Source organism: Delphinapterus leucas, chromosome 3 (genome assembly GCF_059928025.1).
Source record: "Delphinapterus leucas isolate spDelLeu-1000000601 "Yukka" chromosome 3, BTC_Dleu_Yukka2, whole genome shotgun sequence".
Taxonomy (NCBI): Eukaryota; Metazoa; Chordata; class Mammalia; order Artiodactyla; family Monodontidae; genus Delphinapterus; species Delphinapterus leucas.
The window spans coordinates 136,282,251-136,297,482 of record NC_143131.1 but is presented as its reverse complement, the minus strand read 5'-3'; the positions used below and the strand labels follow the sequence as shown (position 1 = coordinate 136,297,482).

Here is a 15,232-nt window from a genome sequence, read left to right as displayed (position 1 = left end):
CAGATGAAAAAATTGACTCAGAGTTTAAATAATTTTCCCAAGTTGACAAAACTTGGAGACTGGCTCGCTGAAGTAAATGAATAGGGCCAAGGGAAGTGTCTTTTTCTGTCAAAACTCATATGCAACTTTTGGCTGCAATGGCACATTTAAACCTGTTTCCTAGGCTCCATGGAGGCTAATGGCTTTTGGAAAGAAAAATAGGTCATGTATTGAAAGGAAGAGGTAATGGAGAAAATCACTGGAGGAGGTGAAGGACACAGGCTGGGGGGATTCTGGCACAAGGGACAGAGAGCCCACGATGGTCACCCAGAGCATGCACAAGGCTGCTCAGCCACCTGCCAAAGTCATGGAAACCAGACAGTTCCGGTAAAGAGGAGAAACCTCAGCAACTGCGCAAACACAGTATCTGTTCTTCGTACACAAGAGACCTCAAAACATTAACTAGAAAATTATCCTAGGACCTAGCAATTCCACCCCCTTAGTATGCTCCAAAAATGGTAAAGAAGTAGTAAAAAGAAAGGAGGGAAGGGAGGGAGGAAATCTTAAACTTAGGATCATAACATCCCTAGTCCCAAAACTCAGAATGTGAAAACAACCAAAATACCCATCAAATGACGAATGGATAGGTATAGCTGGCATACACACACAATGGAATGTTACTCAGCCATAAAACGAACTGGATTTCTGGTACATGCTACCACACAGTTGAACTGTGAAACATTAAGTGAAAAAAGCCAGACGCAAAAGGCCACGTGTTGTATGAGTCCACTTATATTAAATACCCAGAGGAGGCAAATCTGTAGATGGAGAAAACAGATTTGTAGCTGCTACGGGCTGTGAGGGAGGTGGGAGAGGAGTGACTTCTTACTAGGTATGGGCTTTCCCTTTGGTGTGAGGGAAATGTTGGAATTATCTAGTTCCAACTGAGTGATGGTTGCCCAGCATTGTGAATGTACGAACTTACTGTTGGCATGCTCTCAAATGGTCAATTTACAGTGCATAAATTTTACCTCAATAAAAAAAAACAATTTAGTAGAGTCACGGGGAGCAACTAAAATCCCCAGCTAAGAAGACCTTAAAAGTCCACAAAGAGAATCTCTACAGAATCTTTACTCATTCCATATATATCTATTAAACACCTGTTAAGTGTTAGGATGAGCCCAATAATACATGGACTTTGCCTTCATGGGGTTTACAAACAGACATTAGTCAAATAACCACAAGAATTAAATCATGAATGGGATGAATGCTCTGAAGGAGAATCTCCATGGTGCCAGAGGGCGGCAGCGAAGTCTTCCCTGGTAAAGTGGCAATTGAAGAATCTTCTGAAGGAATTTACTAGGGAGAAGGAGGCAGTCTGAGGTAGACAGGGAAGAGCACGTGCAAAGGCCCAGTGGCAAACTTCATGGTAGAGATCAGGGTCTGACATCCAGTATAACATGAGTCTGGAGAGGCAGCCCGGGCCAGATCAGGTAGAGCCCTACTGGCCACACTCAGGAGTTTGTTTCTAGTCCTCAGAAGAGTAAAAATTACCCACCAAACACACACCATGTCTCTCCCCTCCACTTCCTGTCCTCATAGCTCTTACCACCCCTGTCATGTCTTTGCTTGCTACCTGTCTCACTACCCACTTCTACGTAAGCTCTGTAAGGGTTAGGGCTGGATGGTCAAAGACTTGTTGAATCAAGTCATAGATTTCTGTTTTGAAAATACCACTCACGCGGCTGTTGACTGAAAAAAATTGCACAACCTAAAAGTTGAGACATTCTAAGGACATTTGACCGACATTCTAAGGACATTTGACCGACATTCTAAGGACTAAGCCCAGGAGACAGGACTCTCAGATGACTCTGAGGGACTGCTCTCAAGAGGCAAGCCAGGGGCGGGGGAAGCCAGGATATATAGGAGTTTTTGTAACAAAGACCAGGTAGTTGGAACATCAAAGGATTACTGTTAATGAAAGAAAACCAGATATCTCAAGTTAAGGAATTTAGCACTTTTCTGTATAGGGGAAGATGCAAGAGTCTGGCTTACAGAAATCATTCCTTTGATATGTACCTCAGCTATCCGGGGCCAGTATCCTGCTTTTCTCCATCCTGAATCTCTTCAGAGTTCACAGGTGCGGGTGACTGCAGTGGCTGAGGGCTTGGCAGTGGGCAGCCCATTTGTCTCCATTGTGAGTTCCCTTGGGGTTCACCAGCTGGGAAGCTATAATGTGATAGCTTGATGCCTGCAAGATCCTTTGTTTATTGATATGGCAGGCAATCTTTTTCATTCACACCGCAATGTGGAGAATGTGTTGGTTTGGGGTGAGAGGAGAAGCGAGGCAGCCAGCTGCTTGATCTGTAGTAGAAAGGAACGTCGGGCTTGGGGTACCTCTCCTGAGAACCCCTGTGTGAGCTGCACTGCCAGTGGGGGAGGAGCATCTAGTTCTGCAAAAAGCAGGTCTTACCTTCTAGAGAAGGATCCTCTTATCAGCTGACCCACCTAGCAAGAGTTTAAATGGTCAGAGGTCAAGGGTAGGGGAATGTCCATTCCGTGAGGAATATTGGAAGGCTGGAGTCAGCTGGCAGGTTAGAGCCCTTGTTGAGAGCCTTGTGCTGGGTGTCCAAGGACCAGGATTCTGCTCCAGCCTTCTGTTATTTCACCATGAGACCTTAACGTCTCCCTCTCTGTGGTTCTCCAAACTATTAAGGAAGTAAGTGATGAACTTGACCTAGATGATTTATCCCTACCATATTTTTTCCCACAGAAGATTTTGTCTAACGTTGTGATAATAGCAATTCATGTTTATTTGAGCCATTGTGACAAAAGGTTACTGTGTTAGGAGTACTATAACAAGCCATTCAATGAACTCAGCAACACTTTTAATAGCATTTTTATATTTCATTGGTCCCAGGAACACCTATAGCTCAAAAATAGTACATATATGTACACAAAAATCTGATATTTATTCACTGTAACGATAATGTCTAGTTCTCACAAATTTTCAGACCCCTGACACCCATTGCATGGCTTCGTGAATTAGGAGCGGCTGGAATGAAAAACATAAAAGATCATAATCGTAGGAACAAAGGAAAACAAAGCTGATTATAGAATAGAAACTGGAATGGCTCACAGCCTGTGCTGAGACTGGACTGTGTACTTCTGCCTCCTTCCCTCTGCTCCCTGATTCCAGACAGCTGCTTACATCTAATCCCCTGGCCCCCGGGAGAGAGATTCCCCCAGACCGAAGAAGCAGATTGCCTTAATCCCTGGTCAGACGAAAGAGTCTTTCCCCAGCATGCAGATCCTGGGCTAGTTTCTAGAACAGCTCACAAAAGGAGGCAAGTTCAAAGAAGCTGCCTGGGCATTGAGAGAATTCTGTTGGCTTTTTAATGAAGTTTATCAGAGACGAAACTTCTGCATCTTTGAAGCAGAAAGGTCCAAGTCTAGAAGTTGGTATTGCTCTCTCTTGGCCTCTGCTGTGTTTGTTTTTCTAACAGATTCCTTTGTCAGAGGCACTGATTTTCTGTTCCCTAAGCTCATTAATTTCTCAGCACTAATATATTTTCCTTATCCTCTAATTAGGCAACACTTCTCACCTATTTATGGTAGTGAATGCCCAGAGGCAAGCGTTGCCCCTTCATGTACGCAGAGGCCAGTCCCCACTTGCGATCTGTACTCCCACTGTATGCGCGGGCAGTGCAGGAGCCACTTATCAAAGGTAACTCACAAAAGACTCCTTTGCCCATAGGCTTTTATTCAATGCATTATACAAATATTTGAGCAACTACTGCATTCCAGGTGCTATTCTAGATACCTGGGATTTTTGCAGGAAACAAAAGACAAAAATCTCTGTCTCCCCATATAAGTAAATTATATCATAGGTTAGCACTCAGTAGATGCCTAGTAGGGAAAAGCAGAGAGTGGAGTGACAGAGACTGGGAGTGTTTGAGGGTGGCAACGGCATGGGGTGTATTTGTAAACAGGGTGCTGAGAAGCTGACTGTTAATAGGGACTCGTATCAGAAAAGAGTTAGCCAAGCAGACGTCTGGGAGAAGAGGAATCCAGACTTCGAGGATAGTGACCAGAAGACCTTAAGGAGGGTGCGTGACTAAGGAGGTTGGTGTGGCTGAAGTTACAGGAACAAGGGGATCACAGTGAGGTTGCGTTTAGGAAAGGAATGGAGGCAGATGGTGTGAGATCTTGGGGGCCTCTGTAAGGAATTGGGCTCTTAGAGTGAAAGGGGGCTCAGTGCCGAGCTTTGATCAGAGGGGTGATGAGATCTCACTTGTGTTTTGTTCATTACGTGCTTATATTTCCATTCACCTAATAGTTTAAACACCAATTGAAAATTCATGCCTGAATCAATTACACTAGAGCTGGCAGACGCTTTTTCTAATTCTGTCACTCATTCTGTGCTTACCAGCTGACATCCCTTTGTGAGACAGAGCTTTCTCTCGACAATTCTAGGTATTTGATTGCACAGGAATACATTTCCTGCTAAAAAGTAAAAATAAACACTTAGGTCATTCCCTTTAAGGACATATGTTCAAGGGAAGCTTTTTTTTTTTTTTTTTTTAAATCGTCCCTCAAATAGAGACAAATGTGCCTTGTGCTTTAGAAGGACTCTCCCACTGTTTCCTTGTTACACTGTCCTTTCTTTTTTGGATGATTCCAGCAGGGAACCATTCCTTGAGTTAGCTGTCATCTTTTGGAGTCTTCTTTTAGGTGGTGCACCCTTGATACCAGGAAGGAAAAGAATGACCCTGGAGGAGGCGGCGTCAGTAACTCTTGCCTAGCTTTGTTGGTCAGATGAGCTCATTGTTGCATCCAGATTCTAAAGAGCAGCTGAGATTGTGCCATGTCCCTGCTCCATGATCTTCATTACTTAGTTAAATCCAAATGGCTTCACCCAGTTTTTAAGGCTCTGTGAAATCTGTGCCCAGATGACCTTAACTCCTCGATTCTTTCTCTCTCTCTTCCTCCTCCTTTCTCCCCCCTTTCCTCCCTCTCTCTCTCTCTCACACATACACACGCACACACACACACATACATACACACCCCCACATTGTGAACATTATCATAGCCCCTCTAAACTACCCAGCACGCCAAAACAAACTCTGTTCTATCCCATGTCAAGATTTTGTCTGGGGTATAATTTTCCCTTGGGACGTCCTCTCCAGAGTTACCTACACCTATTGAATTTCATCCTTCAAAGCCTTCAACAAATGCTCCTTCCCCAGTCTCTGCGCTAAGCAGTCCCCAAATCTGATTCCTCTTTCTCTGTGCACTCACATCCCTTTGCTATATCCCCCTCTCACTTTGTTTCTTATGATCTCAGTTGTATAAATGTTACTAATGTTCATGGCTGCATCAGCCTCAGGTCTACAAATGTCTTTAGAAGTGAGGCTGGCGTACTTATTTTTTAAATTTCTCCCAGTGATGAAAAGTTGTCTGGTTCATGGTAAGCACTCAAACATTCATGGAGAAGGATTTAAATAACAGCTGTAGCAATTTTCAAATGTCTACTTTCATTCATACATTTAACCAATACATACCAAACACCTATTGAGTCTCAAATAATGGGTACCATGAAGACTACAAAAATGAATCAAGAAAGAAATCCTGGGGCTCCCCTGGTGGTGCAGTGGTTGAGAGTCCACCTGCCGATGCAGGGGACATGGGTTCGTGCCCCGGTCCGGGAAGATCCCACATGCCGCGGAGCGGCTGGGCCCGTGAGCCATGGCCGCTGAGCCTGCGTGTCGGGAGCCTGTGCTCCACAACGGGAGAGGCCACAACAGTGAGAGACCCGCGTACCGCAAAAAAAAAAAAAAGAAAGAAAGAAAAAAAAAGAAAGAAATCCTGCCTTTGGGCGGAGTCCAATTTAGGAGAGGGAGGGCATATATGTAAAGTGCTGTATTACAAAGGAAGAAGTGCTAAAACCTAGAGAGTCAAGAACAGCAGGTTAAATTCAGTCATGTTTCTCTTTGCTCTGCGACTGATGTTTTCTCCAACAGCCTGTGAATCATCCTGTCACCTAGGATGAAAACAACTTCCACAAGGCCACCAGGGATTTTCTCTTGTCCCCCGGCAGAGCTTTCAGGGTCACACTGATGGCCCTCCTGGGCAGAGAACAAAGACATGGCAGGTTTTCTCTCTCTTACTAATTCAGGCTGGATTCCCTCTCAAAGGCAGTTTTACAACTTTCCTTTACACTAACAACCAGACCTTTTTTTTTCATGATTCCTCTGAATTAGAACTGACACACTTAATCTGAGGTTTAGCCAAGGTGACCGTAAGCTTCAGTTTCCTCTGACTTGCCTGAGAAGTCATTCCTGGGTCCATCTGGGGTTATCAGCCAGCCCTCCAGTACATCTGGAGAGAAGACAAACACTCACTGACGAGTGTTTTCTCTAATTTCCTGCCTATTCAGACTCCACGGTCCCCATCTGGGTCAGGCAGGGTGCTACCTTCCTTGTTAGAATCACAGTGTGCTCCTTGAATCAACCCTCCTTATTAAAACAGGAGAGCTAAGAACTATCAGAGCTTTGCAGTTCTCCCCCTCAGTCCTCTGCTTGCTTATTCATTCACTTACGTATTCATTTATTCAACAAATACTGATTAATCCCCTCCCTTTTTATATACTCTGCCTATTCCCAAAAGGGTCAGAGGTGGCTTGTGGGATCAAACATAATGCAAAACAGGGAAGCTGGGGATAAAAACAGAAAGGAAGGAGGAGGCATTGCCACCAGCTCCAAAGGTGGCTGGAATTCAGCCCTTGCTCTATTCTAGCAAAAAAAAGATTTGCTGGATTTCTGTGTTTTTCCTTTCTGCCCAGCCAAAACATGCAAATTTGGGTGCAGAGGATAACTTTTTCCTGCAACTAAATACATTTATTGAGCATCCAGTGGAGTGCTTTGTTCTTGTATGCAAATACCTTCAGAATAAATGAAAGAATTAATTCATTAGTTCCCAAATTTTAGTTATTTGCATGCTACCTTTCAAATGTTTGCCTAACTCCATGACTGTTACTTATTTTGTAGTTTTGTCTTTTTTTTTTTTTTTTTTTTTTTTTGCGGTACGTGGGCCTCTCCCTGCTGCGGCCTCTCCCGTTGCGGAGCACAGGCTCCGGACGCGCAGGCTCAGCGGCCATGGCTCACGGGCCCAGCCGCTCCGCGGCATGTGGGATCTTCCCGGACCGGGGCACGAACCCGTGTCCCCTGCATCGGCAGGCGGACTCTCAACCACTGCGCCACCAGGGAAGCCCTGTAGTTTTTTTAAAAATTGACTTTTCAATTTATTTTAAAAATACTTGTCCCTGTCATAAAGGAAATATTTATATCAAACACCATAACTAGATAGTAATGATAAAATAAATATAATTAAAAATAACATCATATTCTAAATAAACAAAACTAAAACTTGGAGCTGTGGTATCTTCCTTTGTGTTATAAGGGAGATTAGGATGTATTAATGATTAAAATCACACTAGCACCAAATTGAGGTAGCTAATTCTTTTGAGTGTTCAATACAAAATGGAACTAAAAAAGAAAAATCTCATTATGAATATCAGGGTTACATTACCACTTTTAGGTAGCACCCTGCATTATCTCACATTGCCCAAAACCCTTTTAAGTAGCATTCCCCGACCTAGGAAAACATTGGTCAGTTAAGTGAAGCTGAAATTTGTGGGATAGAGGGTTTTTGCTACCTGAAAAATAGGAAAGCTCTTTTTGCTCCACGGCACATTAAGTTGATTTCAACAAGTAGAACTTCAGGCCGCCCACTCCTACACCCTTTGTTATCAACAAAGAACTGTTGCAGTATAGTTGGCCCCAGAACAGAGTGTGTGTGTCTCTGTGAGGAGTTAATAATCCTGATGAGGTTTTGGAAGACTTGCTTAGGTCCAACAGCAGTGAATTACACTTATTAACAATATAAGGTTGCTTATAAACAATATGCTAGGCAGAAAAAATGGACTATTAGTAAATTTGAAAGTCTTACAAAGTCAGGAATGTTTCTATTCACTGATTAGATGTCCTAGTATCAAGGTGCTTGGATTTAGATCTTAATTTCCTCTTCTCATACTCTGATGTACTCATTTGCCTTTTTTCTTATCACTGATGAATATCATTAAGCAAAGTCATCTACTTGGTAGGTAAGAAACTGCAAGAGGTCCCAGTGACATTCAACATGTATACCAGCAATGACACCTGATTTTAATGGGCATCCAGTTTGGTTTTGTCTACTTTGACAGGTGGAATGGTCTGCTCTATCATTTCAGAACCACCACTTTCTCTTCTGTCTTGCTACAGGTTTAATTGTGGCTCCTCCCACAGTTAACTCCTAACTCCCAGTACCTCAGAATGTGACCTCGTTTGGAAATAGACATGCAGATGTAATGAAGTTATGATGAGGTCATTTTGAAGTAGGTGGGCTCCTAAGCCAATACAACATGTCCTTAGACAAAGGAGAGATGTGTGCATAGAGATGTGCACAGAAGGAGAATGCCATGTGAGCATGAGGGTAGGGATCAAGATGATGGGTCTACAGGCCAAGGCACGTCAAAGATTGCCAGCAAAACACTGAAGCTACGAAACAGGCATGGACCAGATTCTTTTGTCACAGCCCTCAGAAAGAACCAACCCTGCTAACAGCTTGATCTGGGACTTTGAGGCTCCAGAACTGCGAGACCCTAAATTTCTGTTGTTTAAGCCACCCACTCGTGGTACTTTGTTATAGCAGCCCTAGCAAACTCATACATCTCTCTTTACCAATCCCACTGCAAGAGAGATGGCTTGGAAACTTAGCACCACTCTACTTTCTAAAAACTGCTGTTCCTTGCTGAAATAGCAAACCTCATCACTATTATTCAATATACCACATGTACAAATGTACACTTGGAAGAGTCTTCTGGCAATTTGAAGAAAATATGGCCTTTTTATTAAAGAAGTTGCCACCAATTAGGGTATAGTTATTTAGCTGATGGGTTAATGAAAATTTTACATAATTTCAGGCACAAGTAAAAGGTTTATCTGTCTTTTAATATTCTGAGATATTTTTTTAGAGAGCCTCAAGGGAAAAGCAGCACTAACTACTTAAATGAAATTTATTTTACTGATTGTTGGACCATAAAACACTACTGATCTAACATAGGAAAGTAGCCATACCTACTCTTTTAATATGCTTAATTTAAAGGGAATGGGCGCTTTCGTTAATATTTTTTAAATCCTTTACTATATATTGTCTCTGTTTTCATTTTATATGTACTTCTTTTGATAATCTGAAAAGTTTATCTTTACGTTTTCGTATTAAGTGTAACATGAGTAGTAACTACTAATTCTCTATTGCTTTAAATAGTATCTATCAACTTTCTTTCGTAAGCAGTGATAAAAACTACTGTATTGGGCTTCCCTGGTGGCGCAGTGGTTGGGAGTCCGCCTGCCGATGCAGGGGACGCGGGTTCGTGCCCCGGTCTGGGAGGATCCCGCATGCCGCGGAGCGGCTGGGCCCGTGGGCCATGGCCGCTGGGCCTGCGCGTCCGGAGCCTGTGCTCCACAACGGGAGAGGCCACAACAGTGAGAGGCCCGCGTACCGCAAAAAAAACTACTGTATTTTCTCTTTTTCCCTTTATTCTTCCACCCAATTTCAGTTTCCAGTATTATCTTTGCTAGGTTGTTTCCTTTTGTTCTGTTATCCTCCTAGCTCTTAATTCACTATTCTCAACTATAAGACATGAGGCAATCAATGTATTTATATTACATGTTTTCATTTATCCCTCTTTTCCCAACTTTTGTCAAGGTTAATAAAATGTATATTCTGCTCTGAAACAACTATCCCTGAATGACATTTAGGCTCAGTCCTATAGTTAGATTCAGTCCGCTCCATAAATCTTTTGGCTGTAATTTTTACAATCATATATGGATGGACTGAAGTTTTTCCTCCAACAGATTTCTCAATAAAGTCTCTTGGGAACAATATTCCCTTAGTTCTTCCATGTTCAAAATAGTTTGGCTGGGTATAAAGTTCCAAACCATATTTTCTGTCCCTGAGGATATAATAGGCAATGCTGTCTGTCTTTCAGCATTTGTTGAAGCTATTTCCCCAACTTTTCTAGGACTTGAATTGTTTTTCCTTTGGCTTCCCAATGGATTCCCCCTTTTTTTTTGACATCCAATAACTTTTTTATGGTATGTCATAATGTTGGCCATTCTGTGTTACTTCTTTCTTGGAATATAGAGGGTCCTTTTTTTTTTCAGTTTTTTTTTAACATCTTTATTGGAGTATAATTGCTTTACAATGTTGTGTTAGTTTCTGCTGTATAACAAAGTGAATCAGCTATATGCATACATATATCCCCATATCCCCTCCCTCTTGCGCTTCCCTCACCCTCCCCCCATCCCGCCCCTCTAGGTGGTCACAAAGCACGGAGCTGATCTCCCTGTGCTCTGCAGCTGCTTCCCACTAGCTATCTATTTTACATTTGGTAGTATATATAAGTCCATGCCACTCTCTCACTTCGTCCCAGCTTACCCTTCCCCCTCCCCATGCCCTCAAGTCCATTCTCTACGTCTGCATCTTTATTCCTGTCCTGCCCCTAGGTTCATCAGAACCATTTTATTTTTAGATTCCATGTATACGTGTTAGCATACAGTATTTGTTTTTCTCTTTCTAACTTACTTCACTCTGTAAGACACACTCTAGGTCCATCCACCTCACTACAAATAACTCAATTTCATTTCTTTTTATGGCTGAGTAATATTCCATTGTATATACATGCCACATCTTCTTTATCCATTTATCTGTCGATGGACACTTAGGTTGCTTCCATGTCCTGGCTATTGTAAATAGAGCTGCAATGAACATTGGGGTACATGACTCTTTTTGAACTATGTTTTATTCAGGGTGTATGACCAGTAGTGGGATTGCTGGATCATATGGTAATTCTATTTTTAGTTCTTTAAGGAACCTCCATACTGTTCTCCATAGTGGCTGTATCAATTTACGTTCCCATCAACAATGCAAGAGGGTTCCTTTTTCTCCACACCCTCTCCAGCATTTATTGTTGGTAGATTTTTTGATGATGGCCATTCTGACTCGTGTGAGGTGATACCTCATTGTAGTTTTGATTTGCATTTCTCTAATGATTAGTGATGTTGACAATCCTTTCATGTTGGCATGAAATTAATTCTTAATTCTTTTCATTCTTTTTATTCTGCTCCGTGGTAGTTATTTCCACCATTTTCTCTTCCAGCCCACTTATCCATTCTTCTGCCTCAGTTATTCTGCTATTGATTCCTTCTAGAGTATTTTTAATTTCAGTTATTGTGTTGTTCATCATTGTTTGTTTGCTCTTTAGTTCTTCTAGATCCTTGTTATATGTTTCTTGCTTTCTCCATTCTGTTTCTGAGATTTTGGATCATCTTTACTATCATTACTCTGAATTCTTTTTTCAGGTAGGTTGCCTATTTCATCTTCATTTATTTGGTCTTGTAGGTTTTTATCTTGCTCCTTCCTCTGTAACATATTTTTTTGTCCTTTCATTTTTTTTTTTTCTTTTGATGGGTGGGGCTGTTTTCCTGTCTTACTCGTTCTTTGGCCTGAGGTGTCAGGCACTGGAGTTTGCAGGCAGTTGGATAGAGCTGGGTCTTGGTGCTGAGATTAGGACCTCCGGGAGGCCTGGCTCCAGTTAATATTCCCTGGGGTCTGAGGTTCTCTGTTAGTCCTGTGGTTTGGACTCGGAGCTCCTACCACAGGAGCTCGGGCCTGACCTCTGGCCTGGGAACCACGATCCTGCAAGCCCATTGCTGGGGGTTCTTCCAGTCCCCTTAGGTGTCTGTGGTCCCCCACCAGTGCCTGGCAGGTGCCCTAGGTTTCTAGAGTTTCCTTTCAAACTTGATATTCAAGTTTTTTTCTATGTCTGAGAAATTTTCTTCAATTATAATCCTTAACATTTGCTTTAATTGCCTATTTCCATTTCTTCATCACGGGCTTCAGTCATACACATCTTTTATAACCACATCTGTCTTTGATACCAGTAATTTCTCTCACTAATCTTTTTAACATTTCCTATTCTAGTATTCTGTGGTTTACTGCATTTATAGCAATTTTTGATCTCCCTTGTTTGCTTCCCAGTTCAGATTCATTTTTTTGTTGGCTTCAGTTTTATCTTCTGTTTCTTTCCTTAAACCAATCAGCTCTATTCTTTTTTCTTTTGTATTCTGACAATAGTTCTCTAGGTCCTAGAGGTCTGACTTGATCTCTGAATTTTAGTGATCATCATTTCATGAGGTGGTTTTCACAGTGAAAACTCAATCACATCTTGATCTTCTCCATAGCAATATTTTTTTTATTGTGTTCATTATTTTCAGTTGTTTTTCCTGTTCCATTCTCCTTTTGTGCTTCATAGTATCTATCTATAAGAGCGACAACTTTTATGAAGATTTCTTTGTGATTACCCATATTTGAATAAGATTCCTTGTTTCTGTACCAATTATTTGCAGGAGGTTTTTATGAAGGAGGTGCTAGGAAGAATTTTTAGTGGAAGGTTTTGTTAGTAATTTTGTTCAGACTTTTCTTTTCCCAGCTGAAAAAATGAGCAATTATAGGACTATTTCCTGTCCCACGGCACTTTTTCCTTGAAATTAGGCATTTGTATGATTTCTATTGTTAGTCCTACTCTCTCAGCTTCTCTTAGCCTGACAGGAAGGGAGAGTGAGTTGATAAATGATGGTAGCCTAGAAGATAAATTAGATTGTCCAGTTCTCATATTGGTAGGGGAAAATGAGAGCTATTAGGTAGGGTATTTGAGTTTACAGTTGGGATGGGTAGAGTATAGTGTTAACAACAACTGCCGTTGAGTATTCATTATGCCAGATATGGTATATACGCACACATGAGATAGAGATAGAGAGAGAGGAAATTTATAATCATGTAAAATAGCTATTATTTTGCTTTTTTTTTCAGAAGAAGAAACTTAAGGCTAGTATCTTAAGCCTAAGAGATTAAGTAGTTTTACAAAGTCAAATAACCAGGAAAAGGTGGCAGAAGTAAAATTAGACCCAGGACTGTATGAATCAATCTCAGTGCACATTCATAATGTCACTGACTCCGCAGTAGTTGATACATTTTTAACCCTTAAAGAAATCACTTGGCTTCCCTACTTAATTAATGCAATTGAATAATTATAGATTGGATGGGTATTAATATATCACTGGCTTCATCTACTACTGAGGGCCCCAAATCTTGATTCTCTTAATCTGTATAGGTATAGTGGTATGAATTCCAGGATTCTCCTCACCAAGTATTCCTGGGAATTTAAAGCCATGCCTAATGTTTAATCCCAATAAATGCTAGTCCTTACCAATCTGTAGGTCTTAGAAAAAGTCACTTATCTTCCCAAAGCTTAGGGTAGTATCATGTAGTTGATTTGTTGAGGAGAAAAACATTTCTTTATAAACTTATGATAATTCAACATCTGACTTCCAGATCAGAGAGAGATACTCATGCCTTTTTTTTTTTTTTTTTTTTTTTTTTTGCGGTACGTAGGCCTCTCACTGTTGTGGCCTCTCCCATTGCGGAGCACAGCCTCAGCGGCCATGGCTCACGGGCCCAGCCGCTCCGCAGCATGTGGGATCTTCCCGGACTGGGGCACAAACCCGTGTCCCCTGCATCGGCAGGCGGACTCTCAACCACTGCGCCACCAGGGAAGCCCACCTTTTTTATATAAGTAAAACAAGAAATTTTAGGTGGTGCGTCTTTATATTGGAAATGTGAGTATGTTATCATATGCTTGTATGTCTTACAGTGAGGTTGTTGGAGAAGATGCAGTGTTTTAGTGGGGGGGTTTTGGTGTATATGATTTTGTCTAAAGAAAAGCATAAACTTCATAGCAGTGGTTTCAGCAAGTGAAATGTTGAGTGCAGATAGGGAAATTAAGTAAAGCCTTGTGAACTCTGTGATGATGTTTACTTGTAAATTTAAGTATAAGAAAAAGAGGAAATGGGATCAAATTAAATGCAGTTTTCCCTGAGAAGTATTAACCAGCTAGTCAACATGTTCAAGTGGATTGGGAAGCCAGAGAATTTGAGCAAAAAGTCAAACAAGTACTGACTTTTTGTGTAAAATTAGCTGCTGTTCCACCCCAGATGTGGTGATAGTCTGGCAACTTCTCTTGATGAGGAAAGGTTGTTGTTACTTATGTACAGAAGTTTCAGAAGGCAGACCAGACACATCTGTGCAAACCAGGCTCAACACTCCTCTAGCCTGTGATGCTCAGGATTTGGTTGGCTTTCACAGTTCTTGGGGATATAACCCTTTATCTCTGTTAAATTGCATGTATGCAGTGCAATAAGAAGCCAGTGTCATAAAGTGTACTTGAGAACCTCTAATATGAGGAGTAATATTAACATATACCTTGAGTTCTAAGATGCTACCAATTATACACTGCATTGTAAATTTAATAATTTGGAGATTAAAAATATATCATTAAAGGTAAATATCAAGTGTAAGAGGCACCGCAATTTCAGAAACATTAGAATGTGAAAAAGTAAGAATATATAGCAATATGAGCTTTGATCTTATGAAACTAATCTGAATGGATCCTTTCCAAAGAATTTAAAGGAAATAAAAATACGAAGGATAGTGGAATATTAGTCACTGCTGAGGTTGATGGAAAATCAAACGTGGACCTGTCGTCCTATACTCTTTGGCCCAATTCAAAGTTAGTTACAATGGAGAATTGTGGGGAGGGCCATTTATGGGCATACAGTTGAGGAGTCTCTATCTGATGTTACTGATGCGATTTCAGAGATGGGATTTGTATCCTACACAGTCACCAAAAGTCAAGGCAGACCCTGGAAATCAGAAACAAGACTCACATCAATAGGATATACCGATGACAGAGTGAAGGAGACAACAAATGGAAGAGGCAATGAAGTGACAGCAAGAATTCGGGGCTGCTGACTATTAAAGTAGTAGAATGGAGAAAAATTCTGGAGTTTTTCAACAAGGGTTTGGAAGTCTTTCCCAAGGCTATTTGCATAAAAATTCTCCCTAGCAAAACATTTGGTGCCTGGACTTTTCTTCCTGTTGAGGCACAATCTTGAGATACCCTCACATCTGATACCTCTGCTTCCACTGTGCTATTCGGGAAAGGCATCAAGGAGACATCAAATCAAATACTTGAGTCTACTAAAACTGTAGACTGATCTTGGACCAAAGTCCCAGGAGACACTTTATATACCAC

General features: G+C 41.4%; 1 long non-coding RNA gene across 2 annotated transcripts in view; it reads left to right on the top strand.

The window, feature by feature from the left end:
• The window catches only part of LOC149749717 (uncharacterized), a 207,998-nt gene that overhangs the window by 32,484 nt on the left and 160,282 nt on the right, over nt 1–15,232 (top strand). The gene's annotated exons all lie outside the window — the stretch shown is intronic.